This window comes from Bos grunniens, chromosome 25, assembly GCF_055505025.1.
Source record: "Bos grunniens cultivar Pamir isolate PY7600 chromosome 25, Bosgru_T2T1.0, whole genome shotgun sequence".
Taxonomy (NCBI): Eukaryota; Metazoa; Chordata; class Mammalia; order Artiodactyla; family Bovidae; genus Bos; species Bos grunniens.
Window position 1 is genome coordinate 30,348,049 of NC_141189.1, and position 22,289 is coordinate 30,370,337.

Genomic DNA, 22,289 nt, shown 5'->3' on the forward strand with positions numbered 1-22,289 from the left:
CATTCCAGGACATTCAACTCTAGGTAAGTGAGCATGCCATCATGGTTATCTGGGTCATTAAGGTCTTTTTTGTATAGTTCTGTGTATTCTTGCCACCTCTTCTTAATATACATGTATATATGGCAACCCACTCCAGTACTCTTGCCTGGAGAATCCCATGGAGGGAGGAGCCTAGTAGGCTACAGTCCATGGGGTTGCAAAGAATTGGACACGACTGAGCAACTTCACGATGTTGATGATATATATATATATATATATATATATATATATATATATATATGTAATTTCTAAATAAGAATAACTGATACTAACACTGCTAGAAATAGTTTAAGCTCTTTTGCATTTTGGATATCTGCCCCTTGGAATGTAAATTCAATATATTCTGTGCCTGTCACTTAAAATAATTTTTGGGTGATTATGCCAAAAACTTGATATACAGTTATGGTATTTGCTTCAATTTGTGTTCTGCAGGAAATTATCCAGTACCAGTGTGGTCTCCTCTAATTCAATTCAATTCTGAAATTAACTGCCCAGAGTTAACGTCCAATCTCATACGGTAAAGGGCAAGGTTCCCCAAGAAGACTCCCCCTTACTTCAGACACCAGCCTCAAGTAGGGACCCAAGGCCGCCTTCACTAATGCACAACTACAATTTTGGGGCTTCCCACAACTAACTTCCTTCTGTAATTTATAGAACCACTCACAGAACTCAGGGAAGTGCTATACTTAGGATTACCATTTTCACATAAAGGATACAAATGAAGAGCCAGATAAAGAACATAGGGTGACAAGGTTTCAGTATTATGCAGTCAAAGTGTCTCCCCTTCTCTAGGCCTTTGATATGTTCATCAGCCAGGAAACTCCCTCAATCCTTGATGTTCAATTTTTTTCTTTCTTTTTTTTTACCGAGGTCTATTAATTACATAGGAATGATTGATTAAATCATTGACTATGTGATTGAACTCATATTCCAGAACTCTTCCCCTCCCAAATGTTGGGCTGTTGAAAGTTCCAACCCTCTCATCATTTGGTTGTTTTTTCTAGGGACCAGGCCTCATCCCAAAGCTATGTAGGAGCTCTGACATTCGTCACCTCATCAGTGTATGATTGCATGCCCATCACTCATGAAATTTCAAGGATTTGAAGCTTTGTGCCAGGAAGCAGGGACAAAGACCAGAGATTTTTAAAAATTATATTACATAGATGATTCTCAATTTAATGCTATTTATTAAAAAAAATAATTATTTATTTGGCTGCACCAGGTCTTAGTTGCACCAAGCAAGATCTTCAGTGAGGCGTGTGGACTGAGTAGCTGTGGTGTGCAGGCTTAGGTGCCCCAGGACATGTGGGATATGAGCTCCCCAACCAGGGATCAAACCCGTGTGCGTCTCCTGCATTGGAAGGCAGATTCTTAACCACTGGACCGCCAGGGAAGTCCCTTTATGTTATTTTTAATGGTGAATATGACTGCAAGGAGATCCAACCAGTCCATTCTGAGGGAGATCAGCCCTGGGATTTCTTTGGAAGGAATGATGCTAAAGTTGAAACTCCAGTACTTTGGCCACCTCATGCAAAGAGTTGATTCTTTGGAAAAGACTCTGATGCTGGGAGGGATTGGGGGCAAGAGGAGAAGGGGATGACAGAGGATGAGATGGCTGGATGGCATCACTGACTCGATGAACGTGAGTCTGAGTGAACTCCGGGAGTTAGTGATGGACAGGGAGGCCTGGTGTGTGTGATTCATGGGGTCGCAAAGAGTCGGACACGACTGAGCAACTGATCTGATATGATCTGATCTGATTGCTATTATGACATTGCCCAAATAAAGGTACCTAGCAGAACATTTCTTACATTGAAGTTGCTCCACTAATTATTTGTGCTCAGATGATTCTCAATCTCCTTGGGTTTATGAATCAAATGGTGCCTATGTTCTTTGTATGTGGGTTTCATACACACCGGTCTTTTCTCCCATCTTGGTTCTTTCCAAGACTAGGACAATTCCATTTCTGCTCATATATAAAATATCAGTATTGCTGTGGCTGGGTTTGATCAATGAATATTGAGTTAAATTGAAAATTAAAAAAAATGCTGAGGATATAAAGGTAGGAGGTGTTAGGAAAATACTCTTAACTCTTCCATCTATTAGTAATTTTTTTTTTTTGAAAAGATGCAAATTGTTACACAATTTATTTAAGGGAATAATATTGTTTCAATTCACATGCAAGGGGAAATACTATTTTCCTTATACACACAGGCAATTCCAAGGTTATCAGGTTGCTTTCTAGAAGCTTAAAATTATATGTAAAATTCTCACATAAAGTTTGTGATCAGCAAAGACACTCTGTAGAATTTAAACATGAATTATTTGTAATCTGTTTCATGACGTACAATTTTATGGAAAGAACATGGATTTTGGAGAAACCGCATCTTACACAATACGTTCAGACTTCAGCAATGTTCAAGCTTTTCATAGCTAACAGACAATTCTTTTCCTCACAATGTTGTTTTAAAGAATAAAATGTAATCAAAATATTTAGCACCAAACTAGGTATAGTTTACTTTTTATTATGTTAAGTTTCTCAGGAATGGTGCTTGAAGCTTTGAAGGAGGGCAGGGAGTGAAAAAAAGTACAAAAAGCAATAAATCATAATGTCTAACCCTACATAGGACAGTCTAATTGAAGGAACTAAAATAATAAAGTGGTAAGTGCAATAACAGACCAAAAGAAAAGTGTTTGAGAGGTTAACTGACACTGAGAACAGAAGGACATCATAGCTGGCTCTGAAAAAAAAGAGTGCAGAGTTCAACAGAACAGGAATGGAGCAAAGAATATATCCTTTTCTGCAAACGATCAGTAATTTTAATATATAGTTTCCCAGAAAAAGAATCTACCTTCATTTCTTTGCCTTTATATCTGCTATTTTGTTTCTGTTGGTGATTCTCAAGGCTTGTGGCAGCTGTCAGACTCCTAGGGGAGCTTTCAAAAAAATTACCCTAGGCCTGGGCAAGACCCCTTTCTCCACCTACCTGGAGTCAAGTTTAATCAGTTCTAATTCAGTTGATCTGGACTGTGTTTGGAGCATTGGTATTTTTAAAAAATATACCCAAGCATTAGTATGAACTCATATTTGGATTAATATAGATGCATATATTTACATATAGAAGTATTTATAGAAAAATGTGTATAAATATATATATATACACACAGACACACACATATATACAGTTAGATAAGAAACGTGAAATTTCTTTTCTGTTAGTTGAGAGGACCTAGAAGAAACACCCAGTAGCAACAAGCAGTCCTAGAGCTCATATTTTAATTTCTCATATATTCTCCAATAAACTCTAAGCTCCAATAATATGTATCGGTGGTCCTTGGAGAAATAACTGATTCTAAGACTGGGCAACAAATATATAAAATAAACCTAGAGCACATGTGCTATAGAGTTAATTAAGTGCTAAAAACAAAAACCAACCACAAACCAAAATAAAGCCTCACAATGATGGGGATATGTCAAAGATGCAGAAGTCAATTGAAAGAATTCCCAATGGCTAAAGCTGGAACAATTTGAGCAACAAAATAATAAAGTAGTATTGGATGACAACTCAAAGTGAAAAATAGCCACCAATCCACACTGATATAAGTAAATAGTTAAATAAATGGGGGAAAGAGACCAATCTTCCAGGCAGAAGAATTCCAAATAATTTAGGTAGATATTCCTTTTTCAAGGAGGGAGAGCCTCAGACCCCACTCTGTAACTGTGGGCTTCGTGTAATGACTTCCTTCCAAAGAGTCCAGTATGGAAAGTGGGGAATAAGAGTGACTGGATAGAGGAGAAATCTGAAAAACACTACTAAGTGAGGGGATCAAGGTCAACATCAACAGTGATAAGTCATCTTGAAAGCATGTACCCTTTGGTATTATGGCATTTTACCTCTGTGTTCTTCCTCTTATGAACCCATAACCCCAGTCTAATCAGAAGAGAAATATCAGACAGATCTCAGTGGAGGGATATCCTACATTCATACTTGAATAGCACTCCTCAAACTGTCAAGATCTTCAAAAACAAGGTGAGTCTGAGAAACTGTCACAGCCCAGATTGCTTAAGGAGAACATGATGACTATATGTCACATGGTCCCCTGGATAAAATTCTGCAACAAAGAAAGGACATTAGGTAAAAACTAAAGATGTAAGAAGAAACAATGGGCTCTAGTTAATGATCGTATATTAATACTGGTTCACTTACTGTAAAAAATGTATCAGATTAATGTACCATGCTAATAACAGGAAGACCTGGACGTGGGGGTATTTGGGGACTCATTGTGCTATCTTCACAATTTTTCTGTGTATCCAAAAGTTTGCTAAAGTGAAAAGGCTTATTAAAAAAGAAAAAAAGAAAGCCTACCCAGGTATTTTCTTCCTTCCTCTCCTTTGCAATGTCCCAGACTAAATGAAAAGAAGAAAATGATCCATTCTACCACAGTTACAATACCTATTCAGTATGCTACTCAAGTATAAATTGGATTATCTAACTGTTAAAACTGAGGTGTGACTTTCTAATAGGCTTAACATTTTTGGGTGGTATTTACATTTTAAAAGAGGCACTTATTTACTCAAATCTCAAAATATAATACCCAGGAGATATTTCTGAGCTGAGTCTTTTTGGTGCTCTGTATCTGTGACTTCCATAAGCAGCACTCACAAAGAATAACAGCACAAAAATAGATTCATAAACTTTCCAACAAACTTCTGAAGTCTTCAGAGACAAAGCTGATAGCTTTGGACACAAACAGGAAATAAAATTTCAAAACGCCAAACCAGGAGAAACAAAGCGTGGTGCAATGGGAAGATCTCGGCCATGGATATCAAATAGACCTGGGTTCTAATTATGATGCCAGGAACTTTCCTAGCAGGCCAGGGGTTAAGACTGCGTTTCCAGTGCAAGGGACTCAGGTGCAACCCCTAATGAGGAAATTAAGATCCCAGATGCTCTACAGCAAGGCCAAAAAAAAAAAAAAAAAATTATGATGCCAGCACTGATAACTTGATGACATTGGCCGTGATACTTGATTTTTTGAGTCCCAGTTTCCATACTTGAAATAGACATAGTTAAATATTTATCGTGGTGCCTACGTGACACAATGGGGCTTCCCTGGTGGCTCAGTGGTGAAGAATCCGCCTGCCAATGCAGTAGGCTTGGCAATTCCTGGGTTGGGAAGATCCCCTGGAGAAGAAATGGCTACCCACTCCAGTATTCTTGCCTGGGAAATTCCATGGACAGAGGAGCCTGTTGGGCTACAGCCCATGGGGTCGCAAAAGAGTTGGACGTGCTACTAACACAACAAATGACACAATGCAAATGAGAAGCCGAGTATGATACCTGGCACATAACAGATTTTTTTTTTTTAAGATGACTGTTAATGTTTTGCTGTCTTTATCTTCATCATTGTGATCACCATCAATGGCTCCTGCACTGCCAAGCTGAATTGTCTGGGGAAAATTACTTACCATCCCCCAGCTTCAGTTGCTTGTGTAAAATGTCTATAAAAACTTCATATTCCGTATGGAAGGGCTATGAAGATTAAATGAAGTAATGGTTTTGTGTTTTTCCTTGTGGTCTGACACAGTTGTTTGTGTCTGCCTGATTATCTATCCAACAGTCTTCATATCTATTCATCTATCTTTAATATTTAAATAGAGTTAACAAAATTTTCTGTGCAAGAAAAAGTATTTGTTTTTAACAGTGGAAAGGAATGAGTTATAAAAAAGCTCAAAGGCTTTTGATATTCATATGTTCCAGATAAAATTCTCAGAAAATGCATATACATGAAGAGAGACTTAATCTGCAATAATTAATGAAAAAACTATTGGTTTTGAATAATATTGGAACTGTAGGTTTATTACAGGAGCCTACCTTTACTTAAAGGTTACTCCTAATTAATATTTTTTGAATTAAAAAAATGTTGGTGCTTTCTTGCTAGGGGCACTGAGGCCGGCTGAGAAATTATTAATAATTCTGGATGCTTTGAAGCCTGAAGCCATGAATACTTCTCTTATTTTTCATTGCATTTGCCTATATTGCAGGATCCTTGCAAGTTGCTTGTCAATAAATATTCAAAAACTTCATGGTCACACTGTGATAAGCAGCACAGTGGTTAAATAATCTTTGTTATTCCTGTCATCCTGCTTTTCACTGACATCTGCCCAAGACCACACACTGATTCCTCCCTCAGGCAACACAGGCTCACTTTTCTCTCAGATTCTAGCCAGAAAACAGGCAGACATAGTGGTCACATTGCTGGAAAGTGAAAGTAAAAGTTGCTCAGTCTTGTCTGACTCTCTGCGACCCCATGGACTGTACAGTCCATGGAATTCTCCAAGCTAGAATACTAGAGTGGGTAGCCTTTCCCTTCTCCAGGGGATCTTCCCAAACCAGGGATTGAACCCAGGTATCCTGGATTGCAAGCAGATTCTTTACCAGGTGAGCCACAAGGGAAGCCTAAGAATACTGGAGTGGGTAGCCTATCCCTTCTCCAGGGGATCTTCGCAACCCAGGAATCAAACCAGGGTCTCCTGCATTGCAGGTGGATTCTTTCCCAACTGAGCTATGAGGGGAGCCTTGCTTGGTTGAGTCCAATATTGCTTGGTTAAAACTCTGAGACCTCTTTGGATGAACTGGGAATCTAGCATGAAGGGAAAGGAAAGAACTAAAAAGGGGCCCAGGACTGACTCCTGAGTAACTCTGCCCTTTAGAGTTAAGAAGAAGAAGCGTGACAAATGGATGTAAAGCCCTGGTCTGGGAGAGAGGAGGAAAACCCAATATTCGAGAAGCAAACAGAGCCCAGCTGCCCACGCAGGCCTTGACAAGTGCTGTTGAGAGACTGAGTGAAATAAAGGCAAAGGGCTCTGCGTTTGACAGATGGAGGTCATTGGTAATATTGGTAAGCAAAGCTCCCGTGGAGGGAGGAGGGTGGGGGAGCTACAGTGGAGAAGCAAATGGCAAGTGAACGTGCAGGGCAGACCTGTGCTTTCTTTGTGTTTGAAAATTTTTATGATTAAATAAAAGAGAACACTTCTAAAGCCAGTATCAAAACCTGTATTTGGATAGGTACACACACACACACACACACATACACTCACACACACACACCGGCCCTCACATTTCACATCGTGGACAACATAGGGTATGAACTCAGGTCCACTGAGTCTCAATGCCATCCTACCTTCCCACCAGACCATGTCACAGCTCTGTGAAGCTACCTCATTTACAGCTTTTACTTTTCTGAAGCCTTAATAATTAGATTCCTCTGCTACTCTCTTTCTGATACTATTTTGAGGTCAACACTATCCATCTAACTTTCTTTCTAGGAACAACTGATTCTCAAGAATTTACTGCATGGTAGAGTAAGGTCTTCTTTTCTTCAATGCCCCTTAGCTAACCATATGGTAAGAGCAAAAGATCTGAGTTCTTCCTACGGTCTATAGCGATGGTCCCCAACCTTTTTGACCTCAGGGACCTGTTTCCTGGAAGACAGTTTTTCCACAGACCAGCATGGGGAAGGGGGTGGTTCTGAGATGATTCAGGAACATTACATTTATTGTGCCCTTTATTTCTGATCTAATGCTGCCACTGACCTGACAGGAGGTACCAATCCGCAGTTCAGAGCTTGGGGATCCCTGGTCTATAGGGTTGTTCACATCACCATTTGGCTCCTGGCCCCTTTTCTCACCACTTGCCCCCTGTAACAGTCCCCCAGCCATATTGGCTTCACTGCAGATCCTCCATCATACAAATATCCCGACCTTGGGGCCTTTCCACCTGCTCTTTCCCCTTGCCTTGGACACTGACCAATAATTACATGATTCACTCCCTATCTTCATCTGGAACTCTGCCCAAATGTCACCTCCTCAAGTGTTACCTTTCTTAACATGCCTTGCTGAAAGAGCAACACTTGTTCCTTTCTACTCCTTAATTCTTGATTATCATATTTTCATAGTACTCATTCTGATTATATTGTTCATTCAGTATTTATTTCTTAAGTGTTTCTGTACCACTCTTCCCACACACAAAAGCAAGCTTCATGTGATTAGCCAGTATGGTGGACAGGTTCTTGGTACAAAGCAGTTATTCAGTAAATAGTTGTTGAGTGAGTGAAAGAATATGGCTGGGACTTCCCTGGTGGTCCAGGGGTCAAGAATCCACCTTGCAGTACGGGGGTGCAGGTTTGATCCCTAGTTGGGAACTAAGATCCCACATGCTGAGGAGCAACCAAGGCCCCATGCCACAACTACTGAGACCACACCTCACAACCACAACTAGAGTCCCTGCACGCAAGGAAAGATCCCGTATGATGCAACGAAGATCCTGTGTGCCGCAACCAATACTCAATGCAGCAAAAAAAAAAAAAAAAAAAAAGAGAGAGAGAGAGAGGAGAGAGAGAATATGGCTGATATTTTCTGACTTTAAGATGATTTTTTTTAATCCTTTTCTTATTTTAAAAAATTATCTTTATTCGTAATCACGAAGGAAAGAACCAAAGAGTTAATTCAGGAGTCTTAGAGTTGTGGGAGACCCCATAAAGCATCTAAATCAGTATTTCCCACAAATTTCTATGTTATTAGTTGAATCTGTGAAAAAAATAAGACTTTTGAAATAAAGCACATTTGGAGTATAATACACATTGATACAGAGTAATAGAGAAGATCTATCATAAAGAAAATTTAACTGGTTTGGTGGTGATTTAGTCACTAAGTCGTGTCTGACTCTTGCGACCCCATGGACTGTAGCCTGCCAGGCTCCTCTGTCCATCGGATTCTCCTGGCAAGAACACTGGAGTGGGTTGCCATTTCCTTCTCCAGGGGATCTTCCTGACCCAGGAATCACATCCGGGTATCCTGCATTGCAGTTAAGATTCTTTACCAGCTGAGCTATGAGGGAAACCCCAGCACTAACTGAGTGATTCACCTAAAAGATTTTTAATTAATTATTTTTGGCTGTGGTGGGTCTTTGTTGCTACCTGCGGGCTTTCTCTAGATGCAGTGAGTGGGGCCTGCTCTCAATGGTGGTGTCCAGGCATCTTACTGCAGTGGCTTCTCTCGTTGTAGAGCACAGCCTGTAGGTATACAGGCTCAGTAGTTGTATCACATGGGCCCAGTAGTTGCAGCTCGTGGGCTCTAGAGTGTGGGCTCAGTAGTTGTAGTGCTGGAGCTTAGTTGCTCCACAGTATGTGGAATCTTCCTGGACCAGGAATTGAACCCATTTCCCCTGGGTTCCCTGAATGCCTAGAGTCTGTGCATTGGCAGGGCTTCCCTGATAGCTCAGTTGGTAAAGAATCCGCCTGCAATGCAGGAGACCCCAGTTTGATTCCTGGGTTGAGAAGATGCACTGGAGAAGGGATAGGCTACCTCCTCCAGTATTTTTGGTCAACTGGTAAAGAATCTGCCTGCAATGTGGGAGACCTGGGTTGGGAAGATCCCCTGGAGAAAGGAAAGGCTACCCACCCCAGTATTCTGGCCTGGGGAATTCCATGAACTGTATAGTTCATGGGGTCACAAAGAGTCAGACAGGACTGAGCAACTTTCACTTTCCCCTGCATCAGTGGTTGGATTCTTAATCTCTCAACCACCAGGGAAGTCCTGAAAATATATGTTTTGATCATAGCATATTTTATTTCTTTGGAAATTTTCATGGCACTCTATTTTGTGGAATATATAGAAACACATAAATGTGCAGTATAACCTAGGAAGGAAGATCAGTGTGGTGCGGGCATTAAGAGTGTAGAATCTGACCTCTGGTCTGCCTTAATTATATCTTGGCTCCTAGGCTACAAGCTGTGTAACTTTGGGCAAGTTATTTAATCCTTTTGTGACTCTGTTTGCTCATGGGCAAAATGAGGATAATAGTGGAACCTACCTCATTCAGCTGTAATGATGATTAAGTGGGTTAATCCATATAGGTACTTAAACTAATGCCTAACTCATAGTACGCACCTACTAGCTCTTAGCTGTTACTATTATACATGCATATGTTTTTCAGTAAAATTAAGTACCAACCCAAGGTTGGTTTTCAAATTCTTTTGCCCTTGCAATTTAAAAAAGCAAATGGGTTTCAATCTTGTTGTAGTGACAAGGAATTCTGACCTTTTTTCCAGGAATTGCTCTTGGGCAGTTTGAAAACCTCTCTTGCCCATTTCACCAAATATTTAATGATCTCATTTGACTTCTTGGTTTCTTTACTTCTGGCTGCTAAGCTGTACTCAGACAGAAAATATGCCAAATAGTATTATGTCCTGACTATGCAGATATGCAATTATCTTTCACAAATATATTGTTTCCTTCCTTCTCTACGTATGTTTCTGGCCTCTGTCTGTCTCACTCTTATTTCATCTCTTGTCTGTCTCTCTTTTTTTGTTTAATTGAAGTATTTGTTGCTTCCCTGGTGGCTGAGAAGGTAAGGAATCTGCCTGCAATACAGGAGACCCAGGTTCAATCCCTGGGTCCGGAAGATCCCCTGAGAAGGGAATGGAAACCTTCTCCAGTGTTCTTGCCTGGAGAATTCCTTGGACAGAGGAGCCTGGCAGGCTACAGTCCACGGGGTCTCAAAGAGTTGGACACGACTGAGTGACTAACACACACACGTACATAGCTGATTTACAATGTTGTGTTAGTTTCTGGTGTATAGCAAAATGAGCCAGTTATATTAATGCATACATATATTCTTTTTCATAGTCTTTTCCATTGTGGTTTATTATGGGATATTGAATACAGTTCCCTGTGTTATACAGTAGGGACCTTGGTGTATGTCTATTTTGTACCTAATTGTTTGTATCTGCTAATTCCAACTCCTAATTTATCCCTCTTCCACCCTCTTCCTCCTTTGGTAACCATATGTTTGTTTTCTGTTTCTGTGTGTCTGTTTCTATTTTGTAAATAAGTTAATCTAAGTTTTTAGATTACATATGTAATTGGTATGGTATTTTTCTTTCTTTTCTTTTTTTTTATTATTATTTTTTTAACTTTACAATATTGTATTTTTTTTCTTTTACTTTTTAGCTTTACAATATTGTATTGGTTTTGCCATATGTATACCTGTGGTGGATTCATGTCGACCCAGAGGGATGGTACAGGGAGGGAGGAGGAAGGAGGGTTCAGAATGGGGAACACAGGTATTTTTCTCTCTATGTCTGACATATTTCACTTAGCATAATGCTCTCCAAGTCTATCTGTGTTGCTGCAGATGGCAACATTTCATTCTTATTTATGACTGAGTAGTATTCCATTGTGCGTATGTGTGTGTGTGTATATATATTCCATAGAGAAGTTCATCTTCTCGAACCATTCATCTGTTGATGGATAACCTGCTTTACTTCCATTTCTTGGCTATTGTGAATAGTGACTCTGCTTTGAACATCGGGGTGAACATATATCTTTTCAAATTAGAGTTTCTCTGGATATATGCCCAGGAGAGGGACTGCTAGATCATATGGCAACTTTTAGTTTTTAAAGAAACCTCCATATCATTTTCCACAGTGGCTGCACCAATTTATGTGCCCACCAACAGTATAGGAGGGTTCCTTTTTCCCACCTTCTCTCTAGCATTTGTGATTTGTGTCTCTCTGTCTTGATCTCAGCATTTGGCTATTTCTATCCTAATTTCTATTTGTTTCTGTCTTTGTTGTTATCTCTGCTTATGTCTGCCTTTTTATCTTTGTCTCCTTTTTCAACGTCTTTCTCATATACACACAAAAGCAATACACATGTTATGTCTGTTTTTCTCTTTGCATGTGTGTGTGTGTGTACATGTGCTATTTCCCCAGACATGACTCTGCTTCCTCTTGTATCATCTTTTACTAACTTTTCTTTCCCTTTATCACAAGAGGCTTGGCATCTCTAAGACACACATCCAAGTTCTCTTGGTTTGAGCCTTTTGAGTTGAGCTAAGTGGAAGATAAAGGCCCCTCTGAATGGCTTCTTTTCTTTAAACTAGCATTGCAAACATGCCAGTGTCTATTTGGAAAGTCTTTCATTTGGGAGGATTTTTCCTCCTCAAAATCCCTTTTAAAATTACCCACTTACAGTTCAGTCTTTGTCTGTTTGTGCAGCTCAGTTCCACCCGAGGTCAATCACCTCTCTTCTCTGCCTTTCAATTATCTTTGGTGCTTTTATTCCCGTGCACAACTTGAGTTGCTACCTAGCAATTTGAATCAGGGTGTTCAGCCTCTGAGATTTGTGAATGAATAGCACTCCTGATAACAAGCATTAGTTGACAAGCTCCATCTTCTGTCCATATTGTTAAATGGTGGGAAGAATGAAATATAAATAAAGTCAAATTCTTGTATCTTCTTTTGGGTAATTCTCCTATTAATTTCACTGTGAGTAGAAAACCTGTGGTTTTTATTGGAAGCAAGGACATTTGACACTAGCATTTTAATCAGATTTGTCCAGAGTAGTTTGGAAGTTGATTTTCAAGACATCAAAACATTATCCAGAAGACTCTGTCACGGTGGGTTTGTTTCTGTGGGTTAAAAAAAAATATCCCAACAACTTTTGACCTATATAATCTGTCTTCAGAAAGTGATTTCCGCGTGCATGACATGGTTAGACTGCCTTGTAAAAACACAATTTTTATTTGACAGTTTTAATATTTTGAACACTCCATGTTGACATTTTTATCAGATGGGTTGCTTGTTTTCATTGACAGTAGGAGTTTGCAAACTAATGAGGAAAATAAGAAAGGAAATTAGCTTGAAGCTGCTGAGTATTTGCAACCAGAAGGTAAACGAAGGAGGTACCAGAGTCTGGAAATAATTACCGTCACTGCCACAGTCCTCCATTAGCGTTGGCAAAAGACCCAGGGTCTGACAGTTAAATTAAAGCTTGCAACCCGGTGAAAAATTAGCAACAGAAAGCTTGAATTCTGGTAACATCACACTGCATGCCGTTTACTGTAGGGCTTTGACAACTCTGCTCCGTTCATGAGATTCATTGGTGAAGCAAGATCCCTTAGAAGATGTAGAAAACCAATTCATCTATAGCAGGCAGTGTTTACAAAGCAATGACCCGGGCAGTCTGCTAGGGAAGTCAAACCTTACTCAGTGAAATTCTTCTTTTATTATGTGGCATGGGATGATGACAGAAGTCTGAACTTTAAAAAATTTCTAATTGGAGGAAAATTGCTTTATAATGTTGTGTTGGTTTCTGCCATACAACCATGCAAGTCAGTCATAATTATACATACATCACCTGCCTCCCCTCATTCCACCCCTCTAGGTCATCAGACTGCCAGGCTGGAGTCCCTGCATTATACAGCAGCTTCCAACCAGCCATCTATTTCACACATGGTAGTGTATATATGTCGGTGTTACTTTCTCCATTCGTCCCACCCTCTCCTTCCCTGACTGTGTCCATAAGTCCATTCTCTACATCTGCATCTCTATTCCTTCCATGCAAATACATTCATCAATACCATTTTTCTAGATTCCATATATACACATTTATATATGGTGTTCGTTTTTCTCTTTCTGACTTACTTCACTCTGTATAACAGGCTCTAGGTTCATCCACCCCATTAGAACTGACTCACATGTATTCTTTTTTATGGTCAAGTAATATTCCATTGTGTATTTCTTCCACATCTTCTTTATCCATTCATCTGTAGATGGGCATCTAGGTTTCTTTCTTGTCCTGGCTATTATAAATAGTGCTGCAGTAAACATCATATATATGTCTTTTAAAAGTGTGGCTTTCTCAGGGTATATGCCCAGTAGTAGGATTGCTGAGTCATATGTGTGTGAGTGCATGTGTGTGGTTGTGTGTGCTCAGTTACGTCTGACTCTTCACGACCCCATGGACTATAGCCTGCCAGGAACCTCTGTGCATGGAATTTTCCAGGCAAGAATATAGGAGTGAGTTGCCACTTCCTACTCCAGGAGGTCTTCCTGACCCCAAGGGTCAAACCCACATCTCTTGAGTCTCCTGCATTGACAGGATTCTTTACCAACTGCACCAGTTGGGAAGCCCTTTAGTGGGGTTATGCCCAGTAGTAGAATTGCTGGGTCACATGGTAGATTTATTCCTAGTTTTTAAAGAAATCTCCATATTGTTCTCCATAATGGCTGTATGAGTTTACATTTCCATCAACAGTGTAGGAGGCTTCCCTTTTCTCCATCCTCTCCAGCATTTACTATCTGCAGATTTTTTGATGATGGCCATTCTGACTGGTGTGAAGTGATGAGTCTGAGCTTTGAAGTCAGAGTTGCATGTAATACCCAGTTCCAACACTTATTGGCTGTATGTCTTTGGTCTGGTAACATCACCATTTTGAGCCTTAGTTTCCTTACCGTCAAAATATGTAAAATACCACAAACTACCTAATAAAATTACTGGGGGACAATAAGATAATGCATATGAAGTACACGGTGATGCCTGGCCCATCATAAATGATGGAATGAATAGTTGATCTTGTTGAAGCAAATGGTAGAGAAGGAGATTCATTTCACTGTAGACATTTGGAGGCTCCTTGGAAAATGTAGAAGCTGAGATTCATCTTGAACTAAGAGTAAGGATTTGACATGAGCATATAAGTTGGGAGAAGAATGGAAACCTGGAAAAAAGGAGACAGCTTAAGCAAAGATTTGGGAGATGGGAAGGTTTATGGCTTATTCAAGGAATAGGAGAAGGGCAGGGAATAGGGAATGACCATGAGCTAAAATAGATTCGGGACCACTTTCTCTGTGATTTGTCATGCATAAGACATGACCTTCTTGAGTAGCCAAGTTCAAACTAGGTTCTCTAGTACAGTTCTTAAGTATCAGACTGCAGGGAATACCTAAGGATACGCCACCATTTAGGTTGCTCACCATTTTTTCCAAGATCCTCAAAGGCACTAACCCCTTTCCCTGGCCAATGCTTGCCAATCTGATGAAAAATGGTGTTTTCTAGTTGACACTTCAGTTTAAAAATTTGCAGTACAAATATAATGCTATAATCTTTTAGGAAATTAATCTGACAGTGTTTGTAAAAATTAATTATATTTATATTAATTGGGCTTCCCCGGTAGCTCAGTGGTAAAGAATCCACCTACCAACACAGGAGACATGGGTTTGATCCCTGGGTTGGGAAGATCCCCTGGAGATGGCAACCCACTTCAGTATTCTTGTCTGGGAGATCCCATGGACAGAAGAGCCTGGCAGGCTACACTCCATGGGGTTGCAAAAGAATTGGATACAGCATAGCGACTAAACAATAGCAATAATTATATTAATCATATAATTAAATATAGACTTCCCAGGAGGCACTAGTGGTAAAGAACCTGCATGCCAGTGCAGAAGTAAGAGATGCAGGTATGATCCCTGGGTCAGGAAGATTCCCTGCACGGCAACCCACTCCAGTATTCTTGCCTGAAGAATCCCATCAACAGAGGAGCCTGGCAGGCTACAGTCCATGGAGTTGCAAACAGTCAGACTCGACTGAAGTGATTTAGCATGCATAATTAAATATATAATTAATTGTAAAATTAATTACATTAATACCCCTTCAGTCACAAATCCAGCTTTGAGCAATCTTATAGAAAGAAGCGTATTAGTACCTGAAGATCTCTGTGTTAGCATGTTTATTAAAGTAGTTTTAACAATGGTTTAAAAGAAAGCAAATTCCATATCATCTACTGATAGAGATGGTTGAATTGATGGACTGGAGCTCTCATTTTACAGAATATTATTCAGTATTTTGGGAAATTAGTTACATCTCTATGCCTTAATGAGAGCAATTTGTATACTATAGTGGGAATAGTGTGATCTAGTTATTTTAAAAATAACTTTATGTATGTGACTATGTTTACATATGGTTGGATGAATGTAGATGTAAAAATCATACACCAAATATGTGTGTTATCCTGTTTCTTTGGTGGAAGGTTGACAAGAATTGAATGAGAAGAGAGAAACAGTTGCCCTTTTCTTTGTACAACTCTGATTTTGACTTGTTGTCACAAGCATGCATTGTGTAACTTGAAAGGAAAATCCAATAAAATATATAAAAAAGGCATGCACCTGGTGAATGGCAGATACAGGAAAAGAAAAGTAGACTAAAAGCAAAGGGAAATTGTGTGGGTTGTAAGCCTAGGAAAGAATGAGTGATAGCCATTTTTGTTCATTTAAGTACCTGATGGGTTTAAAAGTCTGCTTGAGGGCGATTTTTCCTCACTTCCTGCACAGTGTAAAAGGAAGCTACACAGCTCTTATCTTGTCATGGGATCTGCCTTACATGAGGTGGTCTCTGATGACCTGTCCAGCCCCATCTCCCGCCTGACTTACTCACTGGTAACATTGAACTGTTTATCTAGTGGCCCACATTCTATCATAAACATATACACGTGTGCATGCACACTTGCATGCATACACACGTGTGTATGCACACTTGCATGCACACACACATGCACCAACATTCATGGCTGTGCTTTACGTGGTTCCCCACCGGTATGTTGTTCCTTTAGACCAGAACACTCTTTCCTCTACTCATTGCCTGGTTAAGTCCCATTCTCTAAGATTTGAGTTGGGAAATGTTCCTCCACTGAAGACTGGACTAAGCAACCTGCATATGAGCCCTCCGCCCACCAGCAGCCTAAGTAACTGTCTAGCTCAGCATTTCATCTGTGCGTGTGGTACTATCTCCTTCTCAAAATGAAGTTTCTTTCTCTCTTTTCCTTAAACCATTTTAACTGGGTTTCAGTCCCAGTTGAGATTTTTCATGGAATTTCTCCAAAGCACTAGAAATTGGGTGAATTTTTATTTGGTTTCTATTTCAGATGAGGAATTGGAAGCTCAGAGTAGTTGAGTGACCTCCTCATGTTCCCACAGTAAAGTATTGACAGGCTCAAACATCAAAGCCATATCTCTATACTCCTAACTTGGGACTTTTCTGCTCCACCCACACTGAAACTGCAGATACAGACACACTCCAGTGAAGTTAACTGGTGACTCTATTACTATTATCCAGGTATGCCTTATAGTCTATTTACTGGTTGCCTCAGAAAATCCCATTGGTTTTGCCTCATGTTGACTTGCTCTAAGCCAGACTATAATACCCTAATGACCACGTGTATGAATTAGGATGACTTCAGTTGTGACAAGAAAGTCTAACTTAAATAGCTTAAATGTTAAAGATGTGCATTATCTCATATAAAGAAAAGTTTGTCTCAAGACATGAGCAAGGGGACTTCCCTGGCGGTCCAATAGTTAAGATTTTGCACATCTAACACAGGCAGTGTAGGTTTGATTCCTGTTTGGGGAACTAAGATCTCACATGCTATGTGGCATGGCCAAAATTAAAATTTAAAAATAAATAAATAGACATGATTCTGACATATGAACAAGGTCAATTAAAATAAAATAAAACTTCCCCTTAAAAAAAAGAAACACATGTTAGGAAGAACATTAGCCTTCCCACCTTTCTCCTCAGCCACCCTACACGTTTGACTTTTATCTCCAACTGAGTCACCTCATGGTTACAGGATGGTTGCTGCAGTTCCAGACCTCACAGCTGCACATAAGAACAATCAAATGTGGGAGAAGAATCCCTATCTTTAACTCTTTCAAAGATAGGAGATAAAAATTCCACAAGTCTTCCTCTATGAGCCTGTGTAGTGAAGGATTAAAATTGCCCCAAGATTTGGGCTTTGGCCTCAGCTCCTGGGAGGTAACCTTTAAGCCCTTGGGGAGTCCTGCATGATAAGAATATCTGTTTACCTGGGGGCTTTGGGCCAGGCCAGATAGTGTCTGTTGACAAGGTGACTTAAGGTGGGAGGCCTTGCATAGCACATCAGCTTCATCTCTGCAAAGGCTGGAGATTAAGGTCAGCCATGGGAGCGGTCAGTTGCATCTTTGTGACTGAGCCCCAATAAAAACTCTGGATACCAAGGTTTGGATAATATTCCTGGCTGGCAACATAGCATACATCATCATACACTGCTGCTTGAGAAGTAAGTGCTATCTGCATGACTCCACTGGAAGAGAACAACCATAATCTCCACACTGAGTATCTCTTAAATGTTGCTCATGAAACTTGGCTGATTTTAATATGTTCTTTTGCTATAAAAAAAAAAAAGCCCTTAATAGTTGCTATTGAAAATGTTAGGTGGCATTTCAGGGGGCTCCTAAGAGCTCTAGTTCTTTATGTTTCTTTGCAGAAAGAATTCAGTGAGAGGTGAAGTGATAGAAAAGTGGTTTATTAGAATAGGACACTTGTGAGGCTTACACTTGTGGTTGAGAGGGTGCCAAACCCTGAGGACTTATTGGGTTACAGGTTTATAATCAAAGGAAAAGGGGTTGGAGGAGAAGACCTTCTTTGTCTTTCTTGAGTATATGTCATGCTCCCATCATTAGTTCCCCCTCCCAGTTGGGCAGGGGAGTTTTTTGGTTCCTACATGGTCAAGCTAGGTCTACAAATTATTGTGTGTGTGTGTGTGTGTGTGTGCATGTGTGTGCATGCACGCAGAGAGCATGTTCCAGGGATTATTAACTTGTTAAGCTCACTGGGCAGGTTGTGGGTCTCATGCCACCATTGTTTTATTGTTTGGGGGCATGTCTCGTGCTTCTGTTGCATGGTTTTGTTGCTAAGCAAACCTGCTTGGTTTTGTGGTTAAGCAAACCTGGCTCAGGTGGTAAAGCATCTGCCTGCAATGTGGGAGACCCGGGTTCAATCCCTGGGTTGGGAAGATCCCCTGGAGAAGGAAATGGCAACCCATTCCAGTACTCTTGCCTGGAAAATTCCATGGACTGAGGAGCCTGGTAGACTACAGTCCATGGGGTCACAAAGAGTCGGACACGACTGAATGACTTCACTTTCAAACCTGCTTTTGTGAGTCATCATTAACTTGCAGGGGTCTCCCATACTTTTTTCTGTTAACTTTTAACCACCAATTTTGTCTGTCCTTTACTCTGTCCCTATCAGTATGAAGACTTTGCTGAGTTCTGTGAAAGAGAAAGTGTTAGTCGCTCAGTTGTGTACAACTCTTTGCCACCCCATGGACTGTAGCCTGCCAGACTCCTCTGTCCATGAAATTTTCAAGGTAAGAATACTGAAGTGGGTAGCCATTCCCTTCTCCAGGGAACCTTCCCAACCCAGGGATCAAACTCAAGTCTCCTGCATTTCTGGCAGATTCTTTACCGTGTGAACCACCAGGGAAGTTCGAGTTCTATGAGTCCTAGGCAATTATTGTATTATACCTGCACATGATCTTGGAGACCAACAAACTTGTAGGTGATGTAAGAAGTGAGAGTGGTCTTGTAGACATTGTTTTCTACCTCTTTTGACCAGAGCAGCACCCCAGGCTCACCTCTCAATCAATCATAGGCAAGTGGAATTGTCATGAGTGGCTGGAGCTGATAAAGATTTAGCCTCTGGGCTGGCGAAGAGCACTTGGCCCTTGAGTGTTGACATTTCTGTTAGCAACAAAGAAGGGGGCCATAGCTGCTGGGGAAACATCTAACAGTGTCAACCACGAACTGTTGCCGCTCTTTTTCTGCCCAGTGGAAGCAACTACAGCACCAGAGGAACCTTTTACCTCTGCACTTTGCATCCATCTCTGTTTCCCATGGGCTGAGGGACAGGGAATCTTCATTCCAGACAGCAACACTGATAAACTTGTCAATGCTATTATCCATCTGGAGTCCAGAAGGCTTTGACACAAGCAGCTTGAGCTGATCTTCTCCCACAATTGGTATTTGTGCAGAATAAGGACCAAAAATAGCTAAGTGGAAACCCGAGAGAGGTCTTCCTTAGGACAATTTTCTATTCACAGACCTCCCATGTGTATAAACCTAGCATCCCACCAGCTTCCTTTGGCATTCAAGTTGATTGTAGAGATACAAGTGCCCAATGAAAACAATAAATTCAGGGACTTCCCTGGTTGTCCGGTGACTAAGAGTACACATTCCCAATGCAGGGGTCCAAGGTTTGATCCCTAATCAGGGAACTAGATCCCACATGCTGCAACTAAACATCCTGCATGCTGAAACAAAGACCCCACACAATAGATATTTTTAAAGTAATAAATTCATGTAATAATGATGTCAGTTGATTGACTGCTATTATGTGCTAGGATTGGGGAAGGGCTATGCATGTATTATTTCATTTATTCCTCAAAACAATCATGTGGGGCTGGTTTTGTTGGTAATTCTTTCTGTGTAAATAAGGAAACTGAGTCTCAGAGAGTTGCAGCATTTTCCCACAGTCACACAGCCAGTAAGAGCTGTAGTTAACCTGGAAGCCTCTAAATCAGAGTCTAGAGCCATTGGGCTACACTGCTATATGAGGTCCTGTCTGCTGGGGAAGGGACTTCCTCCCAGGAACAGTGGGGTACTGCTGAATGGTCATGAGGAAAGGATGACTAACTCATTCTGGGACGGGCATCTGGGTAAGATGAGAGTGTTCCAAGCTGCCCGTGGTAGGGATGGTCAAACTACTACTGGAGTTTCTTTGATAGCTATTAATACCTTGAGTGCACACTTGCCTCATCTGAGAAACATCCTTTTGATCTGTTTTACACCTTGGATTCCACATAATATTTCATTTGAATGAAACATTTAATTGTTTTTAGAAAAGAAAATTAGAATTCCATTGTGGACCAAATCTGGAAAGTTGGTAATTTTGTAAAGTTATGTTGGAAGAAAATCATGTCCATTTACATGTTACCTAAGGTTGTTTTTACTGTAAATAGTAAAGCCTAAAATATTTACTGTCTGGCCCTTTGCAGAAAATGTATGCAGGCCTCTGAGCTAGATCAGGGTTTCTCAGACTTGGCAATATTAACATCTTGGGTTGAATGATTCTTTTTGTAGGATTCTGATCTGTGTGTTGTAAAATGTTTTAACAGCATTCTTGGCCCAACGAGACACCAGTGGAGTCGTCCCCACAGCAGTCAGCCAATACCCCCCAGATGAGAGCCACTGAACTGGATGATATTCATGTCCTTTCTGGGTCTGAAATTCTAGATATTTATTTATTTATTATTGGAGTATAGTTGATTTATAATACTGTGTTAGTTTCAGGTACAAAGCGAAGTGATTCAGTTATACACACACACATATATATTAATATATATTGATATATTTGCTAGCATTTAACTGTTCATAGTATATTCTTATAATTTTTTGTATTTCCAAAAAATACAAAAAAGTATCAGCTGCTATTTCTCCTCTTTAATTTCTTATTTTGTTTATTTGTGTCTTCTTTCTTTTCTTCTTGGTGAGCCTGGCTAGAGGTTTGTCAATTTTGTTTATCCTTTCAAAACCCAGCTCTTGGTTTTAGTGATCTTTATATATTTTTTTAAATCTCTATTTTATTTATTTCCTCTCTGATCTTTATTATTTTCTTTCTTCTGCTGACTTTGGGTTTTGTTTATTTTTCTGATTCTTTTAGTTAGTAGGTTAAATTGTTTATTTGAATTTTTCTTGTTCCTTGCCAAAGGCCTGTGCTGCTATAAAGTCTCTTAGAACTGCTTTTGCTGTGTCCCATAGATTGGGTAAGGTTGTTTTCATTGTCCTTTGTCTCGAGGTATTTTCTGATTTTCTCTTTGATTTCATTGTTGACCCACTGATTTTTAGTGGCATATTGTTTAGCCTCTATGTAATCATTTTTTTTCCTGTTTATCTTTCTGTGGTTGATTTCTAGTTTTGTACCACTGTGGTCAGAGAAGATGCTTGAAATAATTTCTACCCTCTTAAATATTAAAAAATCTTTTCTTTAATTCTAAAGGGTAGTTTTCTGAGTAGTGTATCCTTGGTTTTTCCCTTTAAGTAAACCATGACTTTAAGTATGTCATGCCAGTCCCCTCTTGCTTGCAAGTTTTCTACAGAAAAGTTTGTTAATAGCTGATTCCCTTGCATGTGTGACTCTTTGTTTTTCTCTTGCTGCCTTTAGGATTCTCTTTTTAACTTTTGTCATTTTAATCATGATATGGTTTGGAGTGAGTCTCTTTGGGTTCATCTTGTTTGCACTGTCTGTGATTCCTATACCTGGATATCTGTTTCCTTCTTTAGGCTCAAGATTCTTTCAGCCGTAAGTTTATCAAATACATTTTTGTTCCCCTTTTGTATTTCTTCATCTGGGACCCCTATAATATACCTAGGGGACTCAGAAAAGGATGGGGATATTACAGGCTTGGAGGTCATCTTCTAATGTGACTCTCTAGCCTTGGTTGTAGAAGAGTCTTTCTGACAGTTTCATTTGCCTTCATGAGAATTGCTCCACATGGAGATGTATTTTTGCTGCTGTTGGGGGGAGTTGAGCTCAC